The sequence below is a fragment of the Ambystoma mexicanum genome, chromosome 3p (genome assembly GCF_040938575.1).
Source record: "Ambystoma mexicanum isolate Mex_15411 chromosome 3p, UKY_AmexF1_1, whole genome shotgun sequence".
NCBI lineage: Eukaryota > Metazoa > Chordata > Amphibia > Caudata > Ambystomatidae > Ambystoma > Ambystoma mexicanum.
In genome coordinates this window covers 907,273,809-907,300,628 of record NC_090925.1, presented here as the reverse complement: position 1 = coordinate 907,300,628, position 26,820 = coordinate 907,273,809, and the positions used below count along the sequence as shown (strand labels likewise).

General features: G+C 49.8%; 1 protein-coding gene across 12 annotated transcripts in view; it reads right to left on the bottom strand.

The window, feature by feature from the left end:
* Positions 1-26,820, bottom strand: part of ATXN2L (ataxin 2 like) — a 1,584,242-nt gene that overhangs the window by 652,849 nt on the left and 904,573 nt on the right. The window lies entirely within an intron of this gene.

Below are 26,820 nucleotides of genomic sequence, written 5' to 3'. Positions count from 1 at the left end.
AAAATAGCACTAACGCTCGAGAGCAATAGCACGAGGATCCCAACACATGAACGTGCGGTAAAAATCTGAAGATGGCTGCCAGAGGCGGTGCTTAGGTAGAGGGCAGTCATTGGCTGTGGTCAGTATGACGCAGAGACCAGTGATTGGTTATTACTACGAAAGACAGATCAGAAACGAAACTGATACTGGTTTTTTCTTTACCGAGGATTCCCAGCCTGACGACGGGGAATATTCATGAGCATGTGAATCCATGCCAGACCCCATGCTGGAGAATGGGGGTTTTCTGCATAAAAGCAGGGCTTTGGGGACTGGAACTTCAGAAGTCGCCACAGGACCAAAGAATCCGAAGAGGGAGAAGCTGAGCTGAACTGCAACGACGACACCACCGGTGGAGCCCTGCTGAATCGCCTCACCACTTCCCGACGACAGAGAAGATCTTCATCCCGGAGAGTCTTCTTCCTTCGAACTGGTGGGGATAACCAGTTCGCCCTATTTTCGCCTTCCTGGACCGTCTCGTGGTCGAATCGCCCGTGCCAAGCACCCCGGCGGCCGGATAGCCACGCTTCACCACTACAGAGAATAAAAGGGTACTACCTTTTAACCGGGAAACTCTGCGGCTGGTTTCTTCCCTGGCAGTGCAACGACCTCCAGCTTTCCTCCACGTCAAGATCTTCTCTTCCCCTGGACGAAGCACCGACTTGCACCCGCTGCCAGGAACTGCCCCCGCTGGAGCTTTCTCACCATTTCAGGTACTGTGTCCAGCCTGGTCTCCCTTGCAACAGACTGTTCAAGGTGTCCCATAATCCTTGACTCTCTATCCTGGGGTGACCTGGGACCTGTTAACTAACTTTCTCTGAACTGATCCAACTCTTTTTGAACTATCTGCAAAGACTTTTTAAGTATAATTCAACTGTGTGATCTTGGACACATTCCGCCTTGCTCTCTCCAAGAGTGGGCCTGGCCTATGAACTTTCTTGCTCTACAGTAGACTCTGCCTTTCCCGACTTGCTGTGGTTCTTTTAAAAGTGTTGGTATTGTGTGCTTTAATTCTGTCTTTTCCCTCCCTTTTTAACTAACCTATTGGAGTGCCATCTTAGGTTAAACGCTCACCTCTGTCTGCAAATATGTGGCATTTTAACTAAGACTTGTTCAATAAGTAATCAGGGATGTATATACATTGATAGTGACTGTGTTTGAACTTGCTTGCCATATTAGTGTTAGTGTATTTTACAAGTGTGTTTTAAATAAATAATGATATACTTTTATACCAAAGCTCTGGTCAGTGTTTGCTTGTGCTACTGTATCTTTGTACCTATTTTGTATACGCTATATACTGTCTAACTCTTCTAGAGAGAAGTCTGGCTGCTCACCCACAGCTACCAGGTAAATCAGGGTGGTACAGACTGCTACCAATTGGGTTTACTGCCAACACCTGTAGTCTTAAGCTTTTTGCAGTGGTCCCTAAGGGAACTGCACAGGTTTCTGCCTAACAGTTACAGGCACGCCCATGTCGACATCCCCTTTCGATTCTCGAAAGACAAGATGCAATACTCTGCGGTGACCACTGGATGTTCGGACTATATGCACAGCATGTATTTCTAAGCAGACTAAGAAGCATCAGAAACTACTGTTTCCCAGAGCAGTAAAGTGAAATTGACTTTACTTACATTTGTAACTTTCTAGACCCAGCCCACACTATTTTACAATAGGGTGCTAGAGGGGTTACCTAGAATCCCCTTTGTCTAGCTTCTCATGTAACATTTTGTATGTTACCCTTTCCTCACCGAATGGCTGGTGGCAGTGGTTTCGTTTTAACTACCGCGGTGGACATTTACCGCAGGCTGCGTTAGCAGCTGCAGTAAAGCACACAGGGGTGCCATTTTTGTCAAAATGGCCCTGGTCATTTCTTTTAGCCATCTCTTTGTGGAAAGGTCCTCCTTGAGATTTACTCTACATGACAAAACGTATTTGGTCCCATTGTTAGTTTTGCCTTTGGTGGGATTCACAAGTGAAACCCGCCTCTGGCTCCAGGGTGTCTGGGGTAGGCAGGAAGTGAGGGAGGTGCCCGAAACTACCAGTCCTTAAGTCTCCTAGGGGACCCAAATACACTCTGTGGTGATTTGCCGGCTTACTGTCTGGCAAGGACAGTCAGCCTGCTTGGTGACACACTACTAGGCTGGAATGAATGGGAGAGAAATGAATAAAAGGCGAGTCTTTTGGCTTGGAAAGCAGAGTCGACCACTGGACGAAGGAACCGAAGAACTTCTTGAAGAGGACGCCTGCTGCAACTCCTGGACCGTTGGTTTGCCCGGTGAAGCCCTGCTGATGTGCTGAAACGCCAAGTTTGCATCGACAGAGAAGCCCCTGCACGGACGACTTCTCCCCTTGAGTTGGTGAGACCAATCATCTCCAAAGTAAGCCACTTGGACATCCATCTGGTTGAAATTCCACAGAGTTGCTGCTGGAAACCGTATAACTAGGGAGAGGAACACCAGATTGTGTGTGTTGCTTTTCAGCTGGCCTAGAGCTTTGGGACGATCCTCTGGACTCCCAGGAAGCAGGACTGATTGAGCCTGAGCCCCCTCAACAGAGTGCGGAACCCAAGAAGCAAGGAAAGCCCATCTCGACAGCCAGGAACCGCAGTGTTGCTATTTGCGATAGACGCGAGGCGATGAAACACTAACAGCCACTGAAAGTGAAGTTTACCGGTTGCAAGTTGACAGTCCCAGTGCATTGCAGGAGTCCCCTGACGTCCTCCCTCTAGTCCCCACGACTGAAGCCCAGGAATAAGGACTTCTGCAGAACTGCACAGGAACAGAAGTCATCAGCTGCATCTTTTCTTCATTTCTAAGGCACTGTAAAAAGTCTGAGAGAACTTACCTCTTACTATAGAGTGCTTGCAACTTCTACAACTCACAAGTCTAATCAGCTTGTGGCCTTACATTTGATTCTTTTCATCAAAGACACCTAATAACTTGTGCAAAGACTTTTCCATTTACTTACCAGAAGTACTTCATCCTATACAAGACTTTTGCCCATTGACTTTGGCTTAACCTATTGAATTATATGACTCTTCTTGAGGGATCCAAAGTATTTGCCTGCTTAATATTATTTGTGGTCTCTTGTTGTTCTAATAACCTTTGCCTTTTACCAACTTCCAAGAGTATTTTAAATGCCAACAGTAAGATATTAATGTCCCCAGCACCCTAAATACTGAAGTCACCTGTGGGTGTAGGTTGTGTCTGTGGGCCATTCCAAAAGGGTACTTACTGATTTAGAAATATTAAGAGGTTGTATTTTGGAGTGCATTGGTGTGTTACCATTATATTGCCCCTTCTGAGGAAGGCTTACTCAAACTGACTGTTAAATTTATAATTGTTTAATCAAGAACCCTTGTGTGTAAGTTTATTTGAATACTTTCCACTGTGAATCTCTGTGCAACTCCCCTACAGCTCACATTGACCCCTCTTGAGTTAAGCATGGCTGCTCAATCACGCTGCCCACCTGCGTAGTACAGACTTGGGGTCCTATTGCCAGGCGATCAGGGTTGTCGTAGTGCACCCAAAGGGTACTGCATACAATCTTGCCCAACACTCTCTCATCTCTGACTGCCTGCCTGCTATGCAGGAGACGTGTGCAACCAACAATCTCTGCCGTAATGCCAGTAAGATGGCGATTCTCCTCATCAGCACACCTGCACCCACCTTTACTGTCACTTTGGCCGGCCTCCGTTGGCCCTCTTCCTGCTCCCACCTGTGAGGGTAAGAACGTTGAGGTCATCTTCGAATCCACACACTCCTTTTCTCTTTACATCTCTGACGTCTCTAAGAAGTCAAACTACCAACTGCACCTCCTCAGAAGTATTTTTCCTTTCCTCTCCTTCCCAAAGGAGTTCACTGTCTCTAGAGCTCTGGTTCTCTTGCCTGTACTACCGAAACAGCCTCTTTCTAAATCTGCCTGCTTCCACTCTCCGCAACTCACCCAGAACAGGACTGCAAGACTTGTGCTTGGCCTCAAGCCCAGGGATTGTATCGATACAGCATTGCAATCTCTGCTTTGGCTCGCAGTGGCTGCAAGGTTTAAGTTAAAGTCCCTCTACATTGTCCACAAGGCCTTCTGGGGATTCAATAACGGATGTGCGTGATTTTTCCTTCACGGAAAAGTCTGAGACAGAAAGGTTTGCATGGGAAATTTACGCACCACCAAAGGTTCGTACATTTCCCATAGGAACAAAAACTGCAAATCACTACATACCCACACCCCCCCCCCCCCCAACATAAACAAACCCTACTTAGCTTTTCTTAACGATGTGTCCCTGCAGTGCCAGTTCCCTTTCACTTCTGTGATCGGGAACCAGGGCCGTAGGGTCTTTACAGGCAGCTGCAAGGGTTTCTCCCGCAACCCCCGCTTTTTAAAAAAACGTACCTACAGTGCATGGCACCAAAGGTTCAAACTTTTGGTGGTATGCATTTTCAGACTTTTTGTACAGTCTGACCTTTTTTTCGGTCCCATCGTTCGTAAATCCCTTCCTACGCGAGCTCTTGGCTCCTCCACCTCCTTCAGGGTCAGTCGCTTCTCCAAGAAACTAGTTGGTGGTAGGTGGATGGTAGAGAGAGAGCTCTTGCGCGCTCTCTCTCTAGCTCTTTCTCTTCACCCCTCTCCCTTTTCAACCCCCCCCCTCCAATTTCGGGTCCAGGGTCCAGGTCCCTACCTGCCCAGTTGCACACCCACACTGCATCCCTGCAACCCTCACACTTGGGTCTGGCATGGATTCACATGCTCATAAATATACCCGGTCAGGCTGGGAATCCTCGTTAAAGAAAAAAAAAAACTTTCAGTTTCGTTTTTGAACTGTCTTTCTCCTAACAACCAATCACTCAACTCTAGGTCATACTGCCCCCAGCCAATGACTGCCCTCTACCTAAACCCATCCTCTGGCAACCATCTTCAGATTTGGTAGCAGGTAAAATGACAGTAGGACCAAGAGAAGAGCCGCAGAGGGGTAGGTGGGAGGGTTCACATGTGAATCCATGCCAGACCCATGCTGGAGAACAACAGTTACAGGTAAGTAGCTTGTTTCTTCCCCAGCACAGGGTCTGGCATGGATTCACATGCTCATGAATAAAGAATACATAGCAGTACACGTGCACAACCACGGGAGGTGGCAAGGCTCAACATTAAGCATTTCAACATTAAGCAACGCGTACCTCCTCACCAGGCTCAACTTTGAGCGAACAGGTTGCACAGCACTGCTTGGCCGACTCTTCACTCCTCCCTGGAATCCCGGTCCACGCAGTAGAATTTCGGGAAGGTGTGCGTTGACTTCCATGTATCCGCCATGCAGATGTCCAGCAGCAGCACACCAGACAGGAAAGTCGTAATTGCAGCGATCTCTCTGGTCGAATGGGCTCTCAGCCAGGTAACGGTCGGTTTGCCAACCGGTGACAATGGGTGAGGCAGCCAGGGAGCCACCTGGAAATGGAAGCCTTGGAGAGGGCCTTCCCTTGGTTCACAGGGCCAAAGTTCACAAACAGTTGTGATGTCTTCCGAAGACTCTTTGTGCGGTCCACGTAGAACTTCAGCGCTCTAGCCACATCCAGCGAGTGCAAAGTCCTTTCAGCCAGTAACAAAGGTGACGGGAAGAAAACAGGTAACACCAAGGGCTCGCGGAGATGGAAGTCCGATGGCACCTTGGACATGAAGGAGGGGTGCGTCCGTAGAACCACCCTCGTCTCAAGTAATGTCAAGTAAGGTGTTTTACAAGAGAGGGCCTGAATCTCTCCCACTCGTGCAGAGGTGATGGCCACAAGACGTTGAAACAAACTTCAGCGGGGCTGAATGCATAGGCTCAAACAGGGGACACATGAGCATAGTCAGCACCACGTTCAGATCCCCCGCCGGGGCCAGAGCCTTCACCGGCAGGAACGAACGGAAAAGTCCTTTAATTAATTCCTTAACCAGGCGTTGGGACCACAAAGACCGCCCCGGAGTTCTGGTGTAGTAGGAAATAGCCGCCAGATGAACCTTGATTGAAGAATGGGCCAACCCTACCTTGGCAAGCGACAGCAAATACGGCAGCACCTGCGTGCCGTAATCCGTAGAGGCTCGAGCTTCTGTGCACGGCACCAGATGGCAAACCTCTTCCACTTACAGCCGTAGCATTTCATTGTTGGCGAAGCCCTGGCCTTGGCAAGCACTTCCTTCCTGTCCCCCGGAAGATCGTATCCACCAAATTCTAGCGCTGCAGGAGCCATGCCTGCAAGTCCAGGGACCCTGGGTCGTGGTGCAGAATCGCGCCTCCTTCCCTGGCGAGAAGATATGCGTCCACCGGAAGCTTGACTGGAGGGGACGCTGACATGTCCAGAAGGTCCAGGTACCATATCTGCCTCGGTCATGCCGGTGCGACGTGGATCATCCTGCACCGAGACAGTCAGAGTTAAGTGGTGAGTCGCAGAAGCAACCGCTATGGGGGGAAACGCATAGCGGAACAGGCCGTCCCAGAGGAAAGAGAATGCATCCCCCATGCTCCCTGGCTGGGGAAACCTGCTGGCGAAGGTCCGGCACTTGGTGTTCATCGCCGTCGCAAACAGATTGATCTGAGGATTGCCCCAATGTCGAAACAGTAGGTCCACCTGATCCCACCCAAGCTCCCACTCGTGGCAAGAGCACAGCTCCCTGCTGAGTGAGTCGGCAAGAGTTCTTCTCTCCTGCCAGATGAAAGGGTACCAGGAACATCCTCTGGGTGACGGCCCAGTGTCCTAGATCCTGCGCTTCCTTGGAGAGAGCCGGGGATCTGGTGCCCCCCTGCTTCCGAATGTAGAACATCGTGGTGGTGTTGGTGAAGACCTGCACCACCTTGCCCTTGAGGGACGGAAGGAATGATTTGTGGGCCCAAAACATGGCCTGAAGCTCCAGGACGTTGATGTTCAACGGCTTTTCCTCCGGGAGCCAAAGGCCTCTTGCGTGGAGATTTCCAGTGTGCGCACCCCATCCCTCCAGGGAGGCATCCATCGTCACCGTCTCCCGATGCCCTGGGGTCTGGAAGTCCGTGCCCGCCGCTAGATGCGTGCAGACGTCCCACCACCGAATCACTCAGCGGAATGTCTCGTTGAGGGTGATCTTCTCCTCGAAGCTTCCCGATACCTGGATCCAAGGGGCGTTGAGGAACTCTTCAGCGGCCGCATCCGCAGCATGCACAGCTGACGAGGTAGATGCATGACACAACATCATGCCGAGCAGGGACTTGATGGACCTCACCCTGGCAACTTCCATGGTCAACAGCCGTTGCACCTTGCCCAGTATGGCCTTTATCCTGTCTTCCGACAGCGAAGCCAGGCGCGACACCGTGTTGAGCCTGGACCTCAGAAACCAAGCCTCCTGCGATGCACCAAGCAGGACTTTGCATAGTTTATCGAGAACCCCAGTTCCGTGAGCAGGCAAACAGTCCTCGCTGTGTGCACGACGGTGAGTTCCCTTGACTTCGCTCTGATGAACCAATTTTACAGGTAGGGGTGGGCGTGGGACCCCTGCAGTCGCAGCCGCGCCACCACCGGCACCGGCACCAGGCACTTGGTAAAGAGCCTTGGCGTCGACGTCAGACCGAAGGGAAGGGCCTTGAATTTATAGTGTTGCCCCTGGACCACGAAGCGTAGCAACTTCCGATGCACCTTGTGGATGGGGTTGTGCAAAAAGCATCCTCCAGGTCCAGCGACGACAGGAAATCCCCTTCCTCCAGTTGTCACAGCACGTGCTGGAGGGAGACCATCGGAAACTTCTGGGACTTGATGTATTTGTTGAGGCAGCTGAGATCCAGGATGGGCCACTAACCACCGGTCTTTTTCCTGACGAGGAAGTACCGCGAGGACACTCCGGAGCCCCGGAGCCTCTTCGGGATGAGTTCCATCGCACTCTTTGTCAGCATCGCTCGTACCTCTAGAAGCAGTTGTGAGAATGTCATAAATCACAACTCAGATCTTACGATAAAGTACACCCAGCAAAGGATACGGTTTTAAAGGATACAGGGTGTAAAGCCGTCCAGGTATTAGATGGATTGATCTGCAGTAGAACGGCGGTCAATATGAGACCTTCCAACTGATGCCACTCTATGGCTGTAAAACCAGCCAGCCAGAGGGAGTAATCAGTGGAAAGGGCATGGATAAACAATCCGCCAGACTGTAAATCAAAAGAATACATTAGTGTCTAACCAATGCTTAACTGCAGGGTATGGCGAATGCAACAACACACTAACCTGCAAGGCAGTCCCAGGTAAGTCTTCATAGGAACACCAGGTAATCCATGAGGAAAATAACGACAGGGTTAAGGTAATTAGTAGTGGAAGCTAGACCTGAAAGGCACGAGGGCCGCACTAGTGTCGAGTTGGTGCACTTTAGGATAGCGTCCAAGAAGTCTAGTGCACTTATCCAAAAGTAAAGAAAGGATTAAGGAGGTGTTCAGATGGTGGTAATAGGAATTGTTGATCAGTGTCTCAAATGAATGAGGAGTCATTTGAAGGACCTTGATGAAGTAGATAGGAATCCAACAATCACAGATCGGTCGAGTGTCGGGAGAATTTAGAGGATCCCTGCTAATACAAACATCCACCTATGGGATATAGCGAAACCCAATATAACGGGGAGCCACCAGCCCTGTGGCAGTGCTGAATGTATTCAACACTCTGGTCATTGGGGAATAGCTGATAAAGGAGCCCGCTGGGAAGGAGAGCCAACAAGTTCTGCAGAATAGGATTCAGCACACGGAATAGAGAACTGAAAGGGAGGTGTACCACCTGAGACTGGGAGCCGACAACTTCGTGGGCGTGCTGACAGGAGTCACACGCTGAATCGAGGAAAATGAGCCAGTCCGTCTAAGAGCGGAACTCTGTTCAGAATGAGGCGAGGAAGAATAATTACAGCTATGATAGAACAATGCGGTCTAAGTGACAAGCAAACCGCTTAGGAACGCCAAAGAATCAACGATCAGAAGCAGCAAGCATAATCAGACGCCCTGCTATATACACGTCCAGGTCACATGACCATGTGATTGGAAACGAGAAGGCTTCCCAGGCAGAGAGCCGAACAGCCACCACCTAGTGTAGAATGGTCTGGCTGTTCTATAAGCAGTATGGAAAGGCAGTGCCACAGCTTTGGGGGAGATACGTGCAGAAGCAGGCAAATGATGTAAGTGAGGACCGACGGGCATGACAGGGATGTGGTTTTCTTGCATGGCCACTGGTGGAATGCGGGGACACTTCCTTTGGAACTCCAGGGTGTGTCCGTGGGCCATGGCGTCCAGCACCCAACCGTCGGTGGAGATGGACTTCCACATGCCAATGAAGTTTGCCAGCCAGCCTCCCACCGGGGTGCTCACGTGGGGGCCCGACGTCACGGCCGGTTCAGTCCTGCTTCATCGTGGACGACCCACTTTGGGGGCCTTGGCAATGACTATTTCCTCCGGCTTTGCTGCAGTCCCTGTAGGCTTCATGGGCCAAGGAACGGGATGGTTGACGGTACGAAGAGAGGTTGCCACCGAATCCTTTGGAGGCACCATGGGACTTGCCTCTGGACGCCCGAAAGGACGGGTGTTGCTGTTGGGAGTATGCCCAAGGCACGATCCGGCTCGGTATCTGCCTTGTATTTTATTGTATGTATATAGTGTTTTAATCCAAAACCTTGATGGCTTGCAGAGATTCATCCACCGTCTTGCCGAACAAGTTGTCCCTGTCGAAGGGCATGTCCAATACCCTTGTCTGGACGTACTGACGGAAATTGGTGGCCTTCAGCTGTTGCCCATCTGGCAAAAGCCAGTGTCAGCGATGTCTGTGGCCACCATGATGGCATGGTCCGATGCCACCTCGTCGTCTTGTAGGATTTCAAGGGCCTCCGCCCTCTGGCCGTCCGGAAGTCAGTGCAGGAGAGGGGTGATTTTAAACCAAAGTTCCCTGTCGTAGCGGGCCACGATGGTGAGAGCGTTGGTCACCTTAATGGTGGATGCCGCCGAAGAGACGACCCGTCGTCACATGGGGTCTAACTTCTTTCCCTCGCCGTCCGGTGGGGAAGTGGAAGTCGATACTGCCAACCCTGCAGATTTCTTCCTGGCCGCCACTGAGACCACCGAGTCTGGGGAGGGCTGAGATCTAAGACACTTCGGTGCAGAGTCTGGACCCTGTATTTCTTCTCGTACTGGTCTCTCTTTTCTGAGGCTGAGGACAGGTTCTTCAGGAGGGCCAGTCCTTCGTCCCAAATGTCGTCCAACAGCGGGATCGAGAGCACAGTCTTCCACTTGGCCTCTCAGCGCTGATAAAGGAATCCCTCCTTCTGTTCCTCAGGGGTTCAGTTGAAATAGCTCTGAGGCCCTAGAGATCATGGCATAAAACGAGCCAATCTCGTTGGGTGGAGAAGCCCTTGGTACCGGCGACGCGAGGTCCGTTCCGTCGTCGCAGTCTCATCCCTCGGCGGAGGGGATGGAGGTGAAGGATGCTAGGGTGGGGGTAGATGGACTAGTCTCTGCTTAGGCGGCAGGTCTCCTGATGGTTCAGGCACCGCTGGATCGGCGTCAGAGGCACGGGTATCCTTGTCCTCATCTCTGAACACGGTGTGCAGAGCTTGTAGGATGTCCGCCCACATGTCTGTTGGTGGTGGCAGCAGTTGCGACAGGAGCGTTGGCAGGGGCGTGGTGTCCTCCATTCCTCACTGCCCAGCCGCCTCTCGTTGGTTCACTCGTCGCTTTCCACGTCCGCCTCGTCGGGGTCCTTCCCGTAGGACCTGGCCACGATGAACTTCTTGTCAAGAACTGTCTTCAGGCCTGAGAGCTCCTTCTCGGAGGAGATATCCCAGTCCGGCAGCACTACCATGCCCCACCCCCTTCTTCTCGGCCAGGGGCGACGGCCTCGGGGAGATGATCGGCATCGTCTTCATGGGAGTCTTCTCAATGGGCCGGAAAGATAATACCCTCCAAGAGGGCAGGGAAACTCTCGTCTTGGGGGGTCGTCTCCACTGGCACAGCATCTGCAGCCTTCGCCATGGATGCAACCACTCCCTCAATAGATGCCTTAGCATGGTGAAGGGGGGGGCGAGGGGGCAAAAACCTCGCTCCCCCTTGGCTTTCTGTGTCGGAGTCGACCAGGCCTTCTCCAGAAGATTACCCGGGTGGTCTGACTTCCTTTTCTTCGCTGAGCTGGCGCGTCAGCTCGTGGTTGACGGTGTCGGCGGTGCTGCGCCCGGACTGGCTGCCGTGCAGCCCGTACCAACGGCGCTGCCGGTGCCCACGGACTCGCAGTGCTTTGCCTTATGTTGGACCCCCCCTCGCCGGAGCGCGCTCAAAGGTCTTAGAAGACCGCTCAGATTTTCTCTTGGGAGAGGCATGTTGCCGGGGCTCACCCGCCACCAGGATCTTCATCTGCAGCCACTCGGCGAGACGCTTCAGACGGTCCTTCACTCTACCGTGCACATTCACCACCGGAGTGGTCCCCTGGCGCTCTGGCAGATCTAAAAGGAGAGTGTGGGGGTTAGTAGGGTATAGCAGTGGCGGATATAAAAGGAGAGTGCGGAGGGTTGGTAGGGTATAGCGGGAATAGGTAGAGTAAGTTGTGATGTACTGTTGACAGCTTCAGTTTCGGTTTGGACCGTCCATGGAGCTTGGGTGAGATTTACAGGTCGGTAGAATTCCCATGTGCTGTTGTGCAGGTCTATGTGTAGTTGGTTTGTTGTTGCAGTGTGGTGAAGTGTGTGCAGAATGCTGTGCAGAAATGTGGTTGTGTTGGTGTTAGAGACGTGCATGTGGAAATTGAGGTTTCTAGAGTGGGATGTGGGGTTTTCTTACCTTGTTGCTTTGGACTTCTGTGCTCATCATCTCTGTCAGTCCTCTGTGTTGGACATTATGTAAAAACAAAAAGAGAAACAGCATTTCCAGTACTGACAGTCTTAAGGACTACTCAGTTTCCCCATAACAAGTGAGCAAACAGGCTACTAGAGTGAAGCTGAAGGCTTCACTTTACTGTAAAAAGCTAGGACATGGTGTAAAACCAGAAGCAAAAAGTTTGGTGGCCCATCGAATATGGAGAAAACGTTGCTCCAAGGAAACCTTCCTGTTAAGCAAAATTTGGTGCAGTACAATGTGGGTGCCCTACAATAACCTTGTCCTCATGGCAATAGGAACCCAACCTTTGGTAGAAGTTTGTACTACGCAGGCTGGTAGTGTGGCTGATCAGCCAGGCTTATCTCAAGAGGGCTCATTGTGAGCAGTAGGGTGGTTACACAGATTCAGTGACAAGTATTCAAATAAACACTTACACTTAAGATTTCTTGATTAAACAAATATTGATTAATTTAACAGTCAGTTTGAATATGCCTTCTTCAGAAGGGACAATACATAAGTAACACACAATTACACTCCAAAATACACACTCTTACGGTCTCTAAATCAGTAAATACATATTGGCAACACTACTTACACCCTCAGGTGACTTAAATAGTTAGGACACTAGACATTAAAATATCACTGTTGCATTCCGAGCAATACTGAGATGAGAGTCAAAGATAAGAGATCAGGTAAAGCACAATGTCAGAGGGAGAGTGATTCAGGGAGCCAGGCCAGGACAAAGTCAATTGGGCAAAAGTCTAGGTGAGCTGAAGCACTTCTTGCAGGTAAGTAAAAAGTCTTGCACAATGTTTTAGAAGTCTTTGTAGAAAAAGTAGAATCAATGTAGGGCCACAAGCTGGGTGGATTGTGAAGAGTAGAAGATGCAATTAAGTCTACAGAAGCAACACCAAGACACGTCTCAACTGAGATCAAGTAAGGCAACAACAAGAGGCAAGCCCTCTCAAACTTTACAGTACCTTTGGTTAGAAGATTTGGTTTGAGCTGGCTTCTATTCCTGTGCAGCTCTGCAGATCCTTTTGTTCCTGTGCCTCAGTCGTGGGGACAAGAGGGAGGACTTTTGGGGACCCCTGCACTACAATAGGTCGGTCGGCAGCAGCAAAGGACAACCTATCATTCAGCAGCACTTCGCTGTTTCAGCTCGTCTTGTCTCTGAAAATAGCACCAAAGCGGAGTCAGCTGAGTCTTAGAGTCTGCAAGAGTCTGCAAGGGGCTGCATTGAGCTCTGCTGAACGAATCCTGTTTGCTGCCTGGAGGCTGCTCCTATTTTCTACATTCGTTTGTGCTGCCTGGAGGCTGCGGCTGCTCCTGCTCTCTACACTCGTTTGTACTGCCTGGAGGCGGTGCCTAAGAAACTCTTCAAAGACTGCTGACTCTCGCGGAGCGAGCGCGGAGTCAGCTGAGTCTTAGAGTCTTAGGAATCTTTAGGAGCTATGGAGAAAGAAGACTGTTTAAGTTCCACGCTGCAGTCTGTTACGCGTTCGAAGACAAGACGTTTGAAAAAGCCCTTGACACGACCACGACGCCGACAGGGATCCGTTGATCTCACTGGACTCGCTATTCTACCGGTTGTCTGTGCCGGGGTTGGTAGAGAAGATTCTGAAGATCTGCAACTCTCCCAAGTAAGTGTTTCCCGTGAGGTCCGGGATGACAGTGACTTTGACACTCTACAAACTGATTCTTCTGACATTTTCATGAAAGATCCCTTCATTTCCCGGCCTAATGTTCAGGTTTCCTGTGTTAAGTGCCATCAATCCTCTGGCTATGATGGTATTTACATTTGTGGTATTTGCCCTGTTGTTGCACCCTTGAACAGTCAAACTGCCTGTAAGAGCTTAGGGGCTCAGGGCCCAACCTTGATCCACCAGTCTATGTTTTCAGCTTCATGCTTGGTGCCCTGTTCTGCGGAACGTGGAGGGTTTGGGTCTGTTAGCCGAAGTCTGATTTGTATTGGCGGCGTGAACTTGGATGATTTTTCGAGTACCCTCGAGCTCCCCACAGTTAATGGTGGGTACCTTGGTGGTGCACCATGTAAAGAGGTCTCAATGTTAAGGGTGCTTGCCTGGCGGATTGTCGACAAGTTTTCTCTGGTTACAACTTTGCCTGTCTCGACAAATTCACCTTTTTTTTCAGTGTCAGAAACTCCAACTCATTGCAGAATCCCTGTGCCTCAGGAGAACGATAACATGAGACCTACGTTTGACTTTTCTACAACTACAAATACTTTGCTGCCGACTGTCTCGAATATTGATTATATCTCATATACAGTGCAATCCAATGAGTTGGTCTTAAAAACTGCTTGCTCTCTGGGAGTATGTGCAGTGGGTGACTTTTCCATGTCTGATCTAGCTTTATTTGTAAGTACACAATCCACAAATGAGCCTGTGGTAAGCAATGATTGCAGAGAAATAAGCACAGGTTGTGATGATGTATTTGAAGCCTCAAAAAAGTCTACTTTTCAGGTGTTAGATCAAAATATGTTCCCACCAGAACAAAGAAATGCTTTAGTGACTTCTGAAATAATAAATTCTGAACACCTGACTAATGAGACACAAGACTTCAAATGTTAATGCGCGTGAAGTTCTCTTCTAGGAGAAATTTGTTGGATGTGGTAAATAAACTATTAAAAGACCTCACAAAACTAAATCAATCCAGAATGGACAAAAAAACTCAAGAATCGCACACGCCTATAAATCTGTAGAAGCCAAATGATATCAACAGCGAAATAGCTTCTACACATAGTTTGGGTTTAAAAACCAAGCGATGCCGTCTTGTAGATAGTGATTCACCGGGTCCCAACTGTTCGCAGCAAAGTGCTCCGAAAAAAACGATCTTTACAGATCTCTGCATACAAACAAACTGATGGGAAAACCCAGGAGAGTGCTGATATTCCACCCATAACAACGCAAATGTCGCAATCTAGCGACTCCTCATCAGACGCATCCTCAACTGATTCTTCAATCATTGAAAGGGATTTTCCTAAAATAAGGCGTTCTCAGAAAAAAAGTCATATTCAAAGACCGACTTCTGCTGCTTTAACGGAAGCGATTGTTAAAAAACTGCTCCAAGATTTACAACCTACTTTGACCTCTACCATGTCTATGACAATTGGTCCTTTTCCCAAAATGAAAGATAGTGTAAATTATTTGAGTACTCTAGTAGCTCTTCTGAACTCAAAGATGGTGAATATTGAAAATGACAACAATCTCTTTAAACAAGTGATCTATGACTCCAATAACAAAATCGATCACTCATTAATGGTCTTAACTGAGCAAAAACAAACCAACAGAGGACAAGAAATTACTGGTAGAAGTTGCAAAACAGGCGCTTCGCCTTTTAAAACCACAAAACCCCAACATACGGCACTCTTCTACCTACTCAGCGTCGCAGCTTCAAATCATAGGTGATAAAACCAATAAAAACATCACTATCGATGTCGACGCTACAAAAGCCTCGGATCACGTAATGACAGAATCAATGCAAACATTATCTAATGAATTGTGTAAGAGTGTGATCTGTACTAGTGACGTCGAGGCTACAAATACTGTGGAACATGTAATGCCAAAAGAAAGGCAAATACTAACCAACGACTCGTGTAAGAGTTTGACTCATACTACTCCAGGAAGCTTGGAATCTGGGTCAATGGCAACTCCAACTCAGATGCAACTAAAGGAAGTTCTTAATCCTGGAAAAGAGTCTCTCGCAGCCTTTGAGTGGAAAGGACCTAAGGAGTTTCTCCGAGGCTGTTGTAAGTTCCTTGTCTGCGATCAACTTAGCCAACGTTGATCCGCAACCTCCAGCCTGCTCAAATAATACTGTTGGCTTAGGTCACAAGGATGATATTCCTGCTGCTACAAACCCTGTCGCCTTTCCCATCTTCAATTGTCAGACACATCATAGCACCCTTCAGAGGGGCTTAAAATCAAAACAAGTAAAGAAATCAAAAAACATACGAATCAAAGCTGCAAACATGACAAATAACTCAAGAAAATTCCTGCGGAATATTAAAGCTGTCTATATGAATTTGCAAGCTGTATCTGTAGCTGAACAGAATGCCCCTCTGCCTAAAGAGAAATTAACAGTTGACATCATTACAGATCAACAAGCGACCGATGCTAAAGAATCATCTGTACCCAAGGCGCAGAGAGTACCGATAGAGGGAAGTACTACGCTGACGGCTGCTAATATTTCTGTCAGTTTGCTCGACTTGTCAACATATAATGAGGAAGCAGAGACTGAAGTTACAAATGAGGATCTAGACGCGACAGTGGATAAATCAATTGTACTAACCTTGCGTGGACCGAAAGTACCTGCTTTGGCAAGTATGCCGTTTGGTTGTGATAAAAATACAAGGGTCTGTATCATAATACCACCTGAGAGGCCACTTGCAGATTCACGACCTGCTCCATCAACCCCGCCCTTCATGACCTTATGCCAAAGACGGAGCAAGCTAACCGAGGAGCGAAAAAGTTCACAAAAGGTTCCAGATCAAGAGACAAATTGTTCTGTTACTAGCTCTGTAAAAACATCAAATGTGCAAACAGGAACTAAGGACAGTGTGCTTCGAGAACATATTCCTACTGTAGAAAAATCCTTAGGGAGTCTTGTACCCAAACAAAATCAGAGTTGCAAAGGAAAAATCACATTCAAAATACTGTTTGGTTCTTGAACGAATCGAGGAGAATGATGACGACCTTGTGCTCAATCGTAAGAACGTCTTGCGTCTCCTCCATTATGTATGATTGAGTCTAATGACATAAAAGTGGTTGACTTTTTCAATGAGAAACGGCATGATACTGTGCGGCTATACATTGATTCACGAATCATCTGCAACACACTATTGGAAGCTGCTTCGGTGTTGATGTCTATGGGCTTCGACATCAATGAAATTCAACAGAATAAAGAAGATGATGTGAATGTTAAAGAATCATGTAAACGGTTGATTACCGAATACCCAAGATCTGCTCCCAATAATACTCACGCCGTAAATAAAGCTGCTTGCATTGAGGAAACTGAGTCTAGTCAAGACATAGCTTTGATTGAGGCTCGTGGCTCAAAGGCAGACAAAACCCTGAAGCTTCCAATTGAACAAATTAGAATTACCATTGCACAAAACTTAAGTCCAACATCGGCTGTTGTAATTGAAACAAAAATTGCCCGAGCAATTGACTCCTCTAAAGACTGGAGCTGGCTCTCTAAAGCAATAAATTCTCAACAACTAAGCTAATGTCAAACCGGCAAAAAACCTATAACCAAGATAGCCAGTTGGAATACTCGTGGCCATCTGCACTTGCAAAAATCCACTTGGCTTGAAAATATTGATATTATGTGTGCCCAGGAAACCTGGCTGACTACATGACCGGTAATAGAAGGTTTTGAGATTGCTTTTAATCCTGCAACAAAGAAAAATCTTGGCAGACCAACTGTAGGATTATTGACTTTGGTGCGAAAAAGTTCAGGCTACAGAATATTCGAATCTTGTAATCACACTCCCTATATTCAGACAACTGTGCTTCAGATTGAAAAACCTGGAAAACAGAAAAAGAATTTCCTGTATATCCACAATGTTTATTGGCAACAAAGTTTCTCCTGCCCCAATTTTCATTGATCAAATAACAAATATTAACAACATCTATGAGGTAGATGGGGCAGCAAATATATTGTTGTGCGGCGACCTAAATATAAATTGCTTACCAGTGCCATCAAAAAAATCTAAAACTCTTGTCTTGGAAAAGGTGGCCCAATTATGGTTAGGAGAAATGGAAAACAGAAACATGCACATGTTGAACGGTCACACCTACGGGGATATAACACCAAAAGTCACGTGGATGAGGGACGCACAAGAATCTATTTTGGATTATTTTTTTGTATCCCAGAGCATGCATATCAATGTCTTGGAATTACAGGTTAATCAAATGAAAGAAAGTGACCATAATCTAGTGATGATTACTATTGCGGTTTCATCACAGAACTTTTCCGATAAATGGTCTTTTGATTTAACATTGGAATCAAATCGAGTTCGGCTATGTCTTTCGGAAAAAGAGGCTCGGAGCATAACCAATGCATACCAAGAAGACAAAGATAAACTTGAATACTCCAATATATTGGAAACATATAAGGAAAAAAACATGGATGGAAAAAACGATGTTTTAAGAACCTGCACGCTTTTGACTTAGAAATCTCCAAACGTAAGCGTAAAATGAGAAGTGACATACGCGCGTGTAGTGGAATGTTTTCTAATGAAACTTTCAAAAAGATCAAAAACATAAAACAAGCTTACAAAAACTGGCTTAAACAATACAAAAAAATAATGCAGCAATCTGATGCTGAACTCATGTTATCAAAACTTGGAAATATTAATACACGCGACTTTTGGAGTCTAATAAATAACCTCTCTGGCTCTCAAGAGTGCTGTACAGACTAACATGGTTAGTGAGATAGCCTGGACAACCTACTATAAAAACTAGTATGGAAAAAAAGGCTCTACTATAGACTCTGGGCTGGCAAAAATGGAGCACTGGGATCTGGAGTTTCAAGAAGAAGATATTTTAGAAACAATTAACAACCTAAGTACCTTACGTGCCCCTGGGCCCGATGGTCTTACCAACTTTACCTTGAAAGAAAACCCACAAATTTGGGCGAACTTTTGTAATACCTTATTCAAGAAAATTGCGACAAGATGTGAGACACCAACATCATGGAAGAGTGCTATTATTGTTCCAGTGTTTAAAAAAGGTGACAGACTAAATCCGGCACACTATCGCCGCGCTTCTCGGCGTTTTAAGCAAGGTCTATGCTATCACGTTAAAAGACAAATTTCTAAAATGGTCCCAACAAAATCATTTTATTGACCAAAGACAAAGTGGCTTTGTGAAAGGAGTTGGATGCAGCCTGAATCTATTCATTGTTAATACCCTGAAAATGGAGGCTATACGAACTGGGACCAAGATTTACTTGGCAGTAAGGAACAAGTTACTTACCTGTAACTGTTGTTCTCCAGCATGGGTCTGGCATAGATTCACATGCTCATGAATATTCCCCGTCGTCAGGCTGGGAATCCTCGGTAAAGAAAAAACCAGTATCAGTTTCGTTTCTGATCTGTCTTTCGTAGTAATAACCAATCACTGGTCTCTGCGTCATACTGACCACAGCCAATGACTGCCCTCTACCTAAGCACCGCCTCTGGCAGCCATCTTCAGATTTGGAAGCACGTGAAGTGGCAGTATGACCAAGTGAAGAGCCGCAGAGGGGTAGGCGGGAGGGTTCGCATGTGAATCCATGCCAGACCCATGCTGGAGAACAACAGTTACAGGTAAGTAACTTGTTCCTTCTCCAGCATGGGGTCTGGCATGGATTCACATGCTCATGAATAAAGAATACATAGCAGTACACACATGCACAACCACGGGAGGTGGCAAAGGCTCAACATTAAGCATCACATAAACTCAACATTAAGCATCTTACCTCCTCACCAGGCTCACCTCAGGCGAACAGGTTGCGCAGCACTGCTTGGCCGACCCTGGACTCCTCCCTGGAATCCCGGTCGACGCAGTAGAATTTCGTGAAGGTGTGCGTCGACCTCCACGTAGCAGCCCTGCATATGTCCAGCAGGGGCACACCAGATAGGAACGCCGTGGTAGCTGCGATCGCTCTGGTGGAATGGGCTCTCGGACGGCCAGGCAGCGGTCGGTTTGCCAACCGGTGACAGCACATGATACAGCCGGAGAGCCATCTGGAGATGGAAGCCTTCGAGAGAGCCTTCCCCTGATTGACAGGTCCAAAGTTCACAAAGAGTTATGACGTCTTCCGAAAACCCTTCGTGCGGTCCACGTAGAACTTCAGCGCTCTAGCTACATCCAGCGAGTGCAAAGTCCTCTCAGCCGGCGACGAAGGCGACGGGAAGAACACAGGTAACACCAAGGGTTCGTTGAGATGGAAGTCCGACGGTACCTTGGGCATGAAGGAGGGGTGCGTCCTGAGCACTACCCTCGTGTCGTGGAAAGTCAAGTACGGGGCCTTGCAGGAAAGGGCCTGGATCTCTCCCACTCGTCGTGCGGAGGTGATGGCCACAAGAAAAGCTGTTTTCCACGATAGAAACTTCAACGGGGCCGAGTGCAGAGGCTCGAACGGAGGTCCCATGAGCTTGGTCAGCATCACGTTGAGCTCCCACGCCGGGGCCGGAGCCTTCACCGGCGGGAACGATCTGAACAGTCCCTTCATGAACTCTTTCACCAGACGATGAGACCACAAGGACGTCCGCCCCGTGGTTCTGGTGTATCGGGAGATCGCAGCAAGATGAATCTTGATGGACGCGTGTGCCAGACCAGCTTTGGCCAGCGTCAGCAGGTACGGCAGTACTTGGGGAGCCGTAATCCGTAGAGGGTTAATCTTCTGTGCGTGGCACCAGACAGAGAACCTCTTCCATTTGTGTCCGTAGCATTTAAGAGTCGAGGACGCCCTGGCCTTTGCAAGAACCTCTCTGCAATCGGCCGGTATGTCGTATCCTCCAAACTCTAGCGCTGCAGGAGCCAGGCCTGCAAGTTCAGCGACTTCGGGTCGTGGTGGAGGATGGCGCCTCCTTCCCTGGAGAGTAGATCCGCGTCCGCCGGCAGCTTGATCGGCGGGGACGCTGACAAGTCCAGAAGGTCCGGGAACCATATCTGCCTCGGCCACGCAGGTGCGACGAGGATCATCCTGCACCGTGACCTCTTGAGCTGGTTGACGAGCCGGATTAGCAGAGGCAAGGGAGGGAACGCGTAGAGGAACAGGCCCTCCCAGGGGAACGAGAAAGCATCGCCCATGCTCCTCGTCTGGGGAAACCTGCTGGCGAACCTCCGGCACTTGGTGTTCGTCGCCGTCGCGAACAGGTCGATCTGGGGTGTGCCCCACCGTCGGAAGAGGCGATCCACCAGATCCTGCCGTAGTTCCCACTCGTGGCACGAGCGCAGCTCCCTGCTGAGTGAGTCGGCGATGGTGTTTTTTATCCCTGCCAGATGAAACGGCACCAGAAAAATCCCTTGGGCGACGGCCCAATGCCACAGGTCCTGCGCCTCCTTGGACAGCGCTGGGGACCTGGTTCCGCCCTGTTTGCTGATGTAAAACATGGTGGTGGTGCTGTCGGTGAAGATCCTCACCACCTTGCCCTTGAGGGACGGAAGGAAGGACCTGAGGGCCCAAAACACTGCACGGAGCTCCAGGACGTTGATATGCAGGGACTTCTCCGTCGGGAGCCAGAGTCCCCTTGCGTGCAGATTTTCGGTGTGCGCTCCCCACCCTTCCAGGGAGGCATCCGTGGTCACAGTCTCCTGGTGGGCTGGGGTCTGGAAGTCCATGCCCGCCGTCAGATGCGCGCGGGTGCCCCACCACCGTATCGCTCGTCGGAAACTCTCGTCGAGCTTGATCCTTTCCTCGAAGCTGCCCGTCGTCTGGATCCAGCGCGCATCCAGGAATTCTTGCAACGGGCGCATCCGGAGCCTGCACATGGGGATGAGGTAGATGCAGGAAGACATCATCCCGAGGAGGGACTTGATGGACCTCACTTTGGCCGCGTCGGCCACCAACATCCGTTGCACCTTGCCCAAGATGGTCCTGGTCCTCTCCTCCGACGGGGAGGCCAGAAGGGACACTGTGTCGAGCCTCGCTCCCAGAAACAGTGCGACTTGCGCGGGCACCAGGTGGGATTTGGCGTAGTTCACGGAGAATCCCAGGTCCGTGAGGAGTTGGACGGTCCTTGCCGTGTGGACCACGGCGAGCTCCCTCGTCTTGGCGCGGATGAGCCAGTCGTCCAGGTAGGGGTAGACGTGAATCCCCTCGCGGCGCAGCTGCGCCGCCACCGGTGCGAGGCACTTGGTGAATACCCTGGGTGCCGACCGTAGTCCGAAGGGAAGGGCTTTGAACTGGTAATGACGCCCTTGGACCACGAACCTGAGGAATTTTCGGTGCCCCTTTAGGATGGGAATGTGGAAGTAGGCATCATCCAAATCCAACGACGATAGGAAGTCTCCTTCCTCCAGTTGACCCAGGACGTGCTGGAGGGTGACCATCCGGAACTTCTGCGCCTTGATGAACTTGTTCAGCCGTCGCAGGTCTAGGATGGGGCGCCATCCTCCAGTCTTCTTCTTCACGAGGAAGTATCGCGAGTAGACTCCGGAGCCCCGAAGCCTCTTTGGGACGAGTTCGATGGCGCCCTTTCTGAGCATCGCCTTTACCTCCAGGAGAAGTTGAGGGATGTGAAGTTCTTTCCTGGCCACGGGGGGGACGCGCGGGCACCTTCTTTGAAACTCGAGCGCGTGGCCCCGGGCCAGGGCGTCCAGCACCCAACGGTCGGTGGAGATGGACTCCCACACGCTGACGAAGCCCGCCAGCCGGCCTCCCACCGGGGTGCTTCGGTGGGGGCCCGACCCCACGGCCGGTTCAATCCTGCTTGGACGCGGCCTTGCCGCCTTGACCTCCTTGGCGACGATGGCGGGGTCCGCTAGACTTGCCTCGTCCTCTGTAGGCCTCTTGCGACGACGAGCGGGCCGCTTGACGGTAGGAAGCAAAACCGCCGCCGGAACCTTTGGAGGCGCCCTTGCCTCCGCCGCTCCGAAAGGGCGTCCGTCGTTGCTGCAGGACTCCAAGGGCCCGGGCCGTCTCAGTATCCGCCTTGATGGCCTGAAGGGAATCGTCCACTGTCTTCCCAAACAGGTTGTTCCCGTCGAAGGGCATGTCCAGGACTCTGGTCTGGACGTCCTGCCGAAAGTCCGTAGCTTTGAGCCATCCACGACGTCGAAGGCAAACGCCGTTGCCCAGCTGGCGGAACCCAGTGTCGGCGATGTCCGTCGCCACGGTGATGGCGTGGTCCGAAGCCACCTCACCTTCCTGCAGGATCTCAAGGGCCTCCGCCCTCTTGTCGTCCGGCAGAAAATCCAGCAGGGGAGCTATCTTGTACCAGAGCTCCCTGTCGTAGCGGGCCACGATAGCCAAGGCGTTGGCCGCTTTAATCGTCGTCGCTGCCGACGAGATGACTCTACGTCCCATAGCATCCAATTTCTTTCCCTCACCGTCCGGCGGGGAAGTCGATGTGGAGGCCGCACCCCCCCCCGCTTTCTTCCTGGCTGCCGCGGAGACGACGGAGTCCGGGGTAGGCTGCGCCCGGAGGCATAGGGGGGCCGTGTCCGGGACCCGGTACTTCTTCTCGTACCGGTCTCTTCTAGCTGGCGTCGTGGAAGGGTTCTTGAGGAGGGAAAGGCCCTCATCCCAAATGTCGTCCAACAGAGGCACTGCGAGGACCGTCTTCCTCTTGGCCTCGCGCCGCTGATAAAGGAAGCCTTCCTTTTTCTTCTCCTCAGGGCAGAGTTGGAAAAGCTCGGAAGCCCTGGAGATCATGGAGTGGAAAGATCCGATCTCGTCGGGCGGAGAAGCCCTGGTGGGAGGCGACGACGGAAAATCCTCGTCGTATGCCTCGTCGTCCGTACCCGTCGCTGCCGTGTCAGTCCCCGTATCATCCCCTCGGGTGGACGGGGAGGAGGGCTGGACGGGGCGCGACGGTTGAAAAGGAGGTGGTGGATGGATCCTTCTTTTCTTGGTAGGGGGAACACCAGAAGGTCCCGGTTCTGGATCCCCCGACGGGAGAGGTTCCTCCGTCGGTAACGGTAGCCTCGTCCTTATCTCGGAGCAGAAGGACTGTATGGCCAACAAAATGGCCGCCGAGTTGTCTTGCGGCGCTGGCAGAGGGGAATCCGACGGGCGAGCAGGGGCCCCGTCGGTATACTCGACGATGTCGTCACCTGCGTCGGGGTCCATTCCGACGGGCTGGCCTTCTTCCACGCCTAGGCCGTGGCTTAAGACCTCGATCAGCTCCTCTTCTGAGGTTGAGGCCGAATCTACGACGACGCCCTGCCCCCCCTTCTTCTTCCCCACGGAGGGTTTCACGGGGGTCCTATCGATGGGCACAAAGGAAGACTCCCTCCGAGGAGGCAGGGAGATTCTGGGCCCTGAGGTCGCCACCACTGGTGCAGCCACCACAGGCTGAGCCAGGGCCGCCGCGACCGTTTCGATAGAGGGCTTGGTCGGATGGATCAAGGCCTTCACCACCTTAGGTGCGCTCACCGCCTTATCCTTGAGGGAGGGGGCACTGCCACGCTCCTCCTCTGCCTTAGAGCTCGACCGGGGCCTCTCCAGGAGCTTCGCCGGGTGCTCGGCCTTCCTCTTACCCGACCCAGAGCGTTGGCTCGTGGTTGATGGTGCCGGGGAGGGTGCGCCCTGCCTGGCGCCCGTAGAGCCCGACCGTTCGGCGCTCCCGGTGCCAGCGGACTCGCGGTGCTTGGCCTTATGTTGGGCCCCCGTCGCCGGGGCGCCCTCAAAGGTCTTAGAAGACCGCTCGGATTTCTTCTTCTTCTCGCCAGACGGGCTCTTACCCTCCAGCCAGTTGGCGAGACGTTGATGGCGGTCCTTCATGGTCCGTTCCGACATGTTGCCGCAAAACGCACAGTCCTTCTCCACGTGCGTCTTGTCCTCATGAAGGCAGTAAAGGCAGAAAGAGTGTTCGTCCTCCTTGAAGACGTTCTGCAGCTGGCATCCAGGGCAGACCCTGAACAGCTTTCCGGGCGTCGAGCTTCCCTTCTCCTGGGCCATCTCCGAGACCGGGCCTGAGAAGCTTCTGGAGTCCTCCGAAGTGTAGCTCGACGAAATCTTCACCCTTGAGGGGCACAGATGAATCCGACACGGGTCCCCGTTGATCGGATGTAGGATCGGTGGAGCTTGAGGCTCTTTTGACCGAAAGAATCGAAGTTTTTTGTGAAAAAGCGCGAAAAATAGCACTAACGCTCGAGAGCAATAGCACGAGGATCCCAACACATGAACGTGCGGTAAAAATCTGAAGATGGCTGCCAGAGGCGGTGCTTAGGTAGAGGGCAGTCATTGGCTGTGGTCAGTATGACGCAGAGACCAGTGATTGGTTATTACTACGAAAGACAGATCAGAAACGAAACTGATACTGGTTTTTTCTTTACCGAGGATTCCCAGCCTGACGACGGGGAATATTCATGAGCATGTGAATCCATGCCAGACCCCATGCTGGAGAATTGACCTATCCCAAGCCTTCGATAGTATAGATAGGGAAATACTATGGGCAAAACTTGAAAAAACAATGTGTCCTCCAAGCCTTCTTGCCGCAGTAAAAGATCTGCACACTGAGACAAATGTCAGAATACGACTTGATTGCCAAGGGAATTTGTCAACACCAATCCTGACTTTTCGAGGTGTAAAACAAGGATGTCCACTTGCCGCCATTATTTTCAACTTCTTTCTTCATGATATTGACCAAACAATTCAGGGAGAGGGATCATTTTCACCAAAAGTTAACGGGTCACATGTGAGTCATCTACTTTATGCAGATGACTTCATTTTGTTAGACCTAACTCAATTAACAGCATTGGTACGTTATGTTGAAAAAAATGAACTATGTATAAATGCTGCAAAATCGGAAATCCTTGTATTAAGAGATCTGCGTGGTCAAAAAAACAACATGCAATCCACCTTTAAATGGCATATAGGAAAAATACAACTTCACTCTATCACTGATACCAAATACCTAGGTATGAGGATTAGTTCCAGTTTGAACGACGCTCCATGGGTCGAACAAACAAAACTGAAGAGCCGACAACTGGCTACACAGACTATGGTTTTACATAAAAAATATGGCTGGTATTCCATGCTTCCAGTTATAACTTTTTTCAAACAAAAAGCTACCCCAGCCTTAATTTATGGGGCAGAATGTGCTTTTGGCTGTTCAGCCGATTTGTGGAACTCGATCGAAAACACCTTTTGGACTAAAGTCCTTGGTTTACCTAGAAGCACTGCCTCTGCATGTATACGGTATGAGCTGAGTTTAACATCTATCAATGCAAGAGTGACCTGGAATACATTGACCTTGTTTCGTAAAATGTCTCTTAAAGATCTCACCTTGCAGTGTAAAATTCTTTCAAATCCAGGAGAAAACAACAAAAACTCTGTACTGTATTTATGGGTGCAACAATGCAAAAACGTGCTTACAGAACTAGACACAGACCTCGAAACACTACATATTAATCCTGATCATGTCAAAAACAAACTATGGAGACGTGACTGGTGTGAGACCTGTGATCTTAGACGCACCTATAAACTTATGCAAGATGCTCCTGGTGAAAAACGAGCGTTAAATGAGATACACATTCCTTGGAAACAATTTCCTGATGAAAGGAAAAGAAGACTTTATATGATGTTTCGTCTCAATATCTTAAAAACTCGCGAAAGAACTAACCATTGGGCAAAAAATTAGTCGCATTCCGATCTTTGTCGATTGTGTAACGAAACAAAAGAAACTTTACAACATCTTGTTCTATTCTGTGTGGGTCTCACTGAAAATAGAACTCGTCAATTTGGAAGTATAACGTCGGAAAGATCGACCAATCGTGTAAAAGACTGGTGCAACTAATGTTCGATGCAACTGATCAAAGACTAATTTTGGCGCTAACTTTTTTCTTGGAAGCAATGGCCTCACGACTTGAATATCTTGAGGATGTAAGAACAAACAACTTAGAAACTTTGATCATGCCTTGTGACTAATCACTGCCCCAAGTTTATGCTCCTGTAGTCGTATTTGATGTAGGAAGTTTGGATCGATCGATTGTGAAGTTTTGTAATCCGCTTGTGGTTGTCTGATTGTTTCTACTTTCCTATTCTGTTTTTAAAGGTTTATTACAAACCATATAAAACATTTTTTTAAAAAAATTTAAAAAAAATAAAAATAGCACCAAATCTATCTCTCGGATACCACTCTGGACTTTCCTTGCATCTGGGGTCATGCACTATGTTGAGGTGGTTCAGGCTTGGTCAGTCCTGCTTACTGGGAGTCCGGAGGATCTTCCACAAGCTCGGGTCAGAATCTAAAATTATGCATTCCGTTTGGTGTTCCTGTCCCTGGCA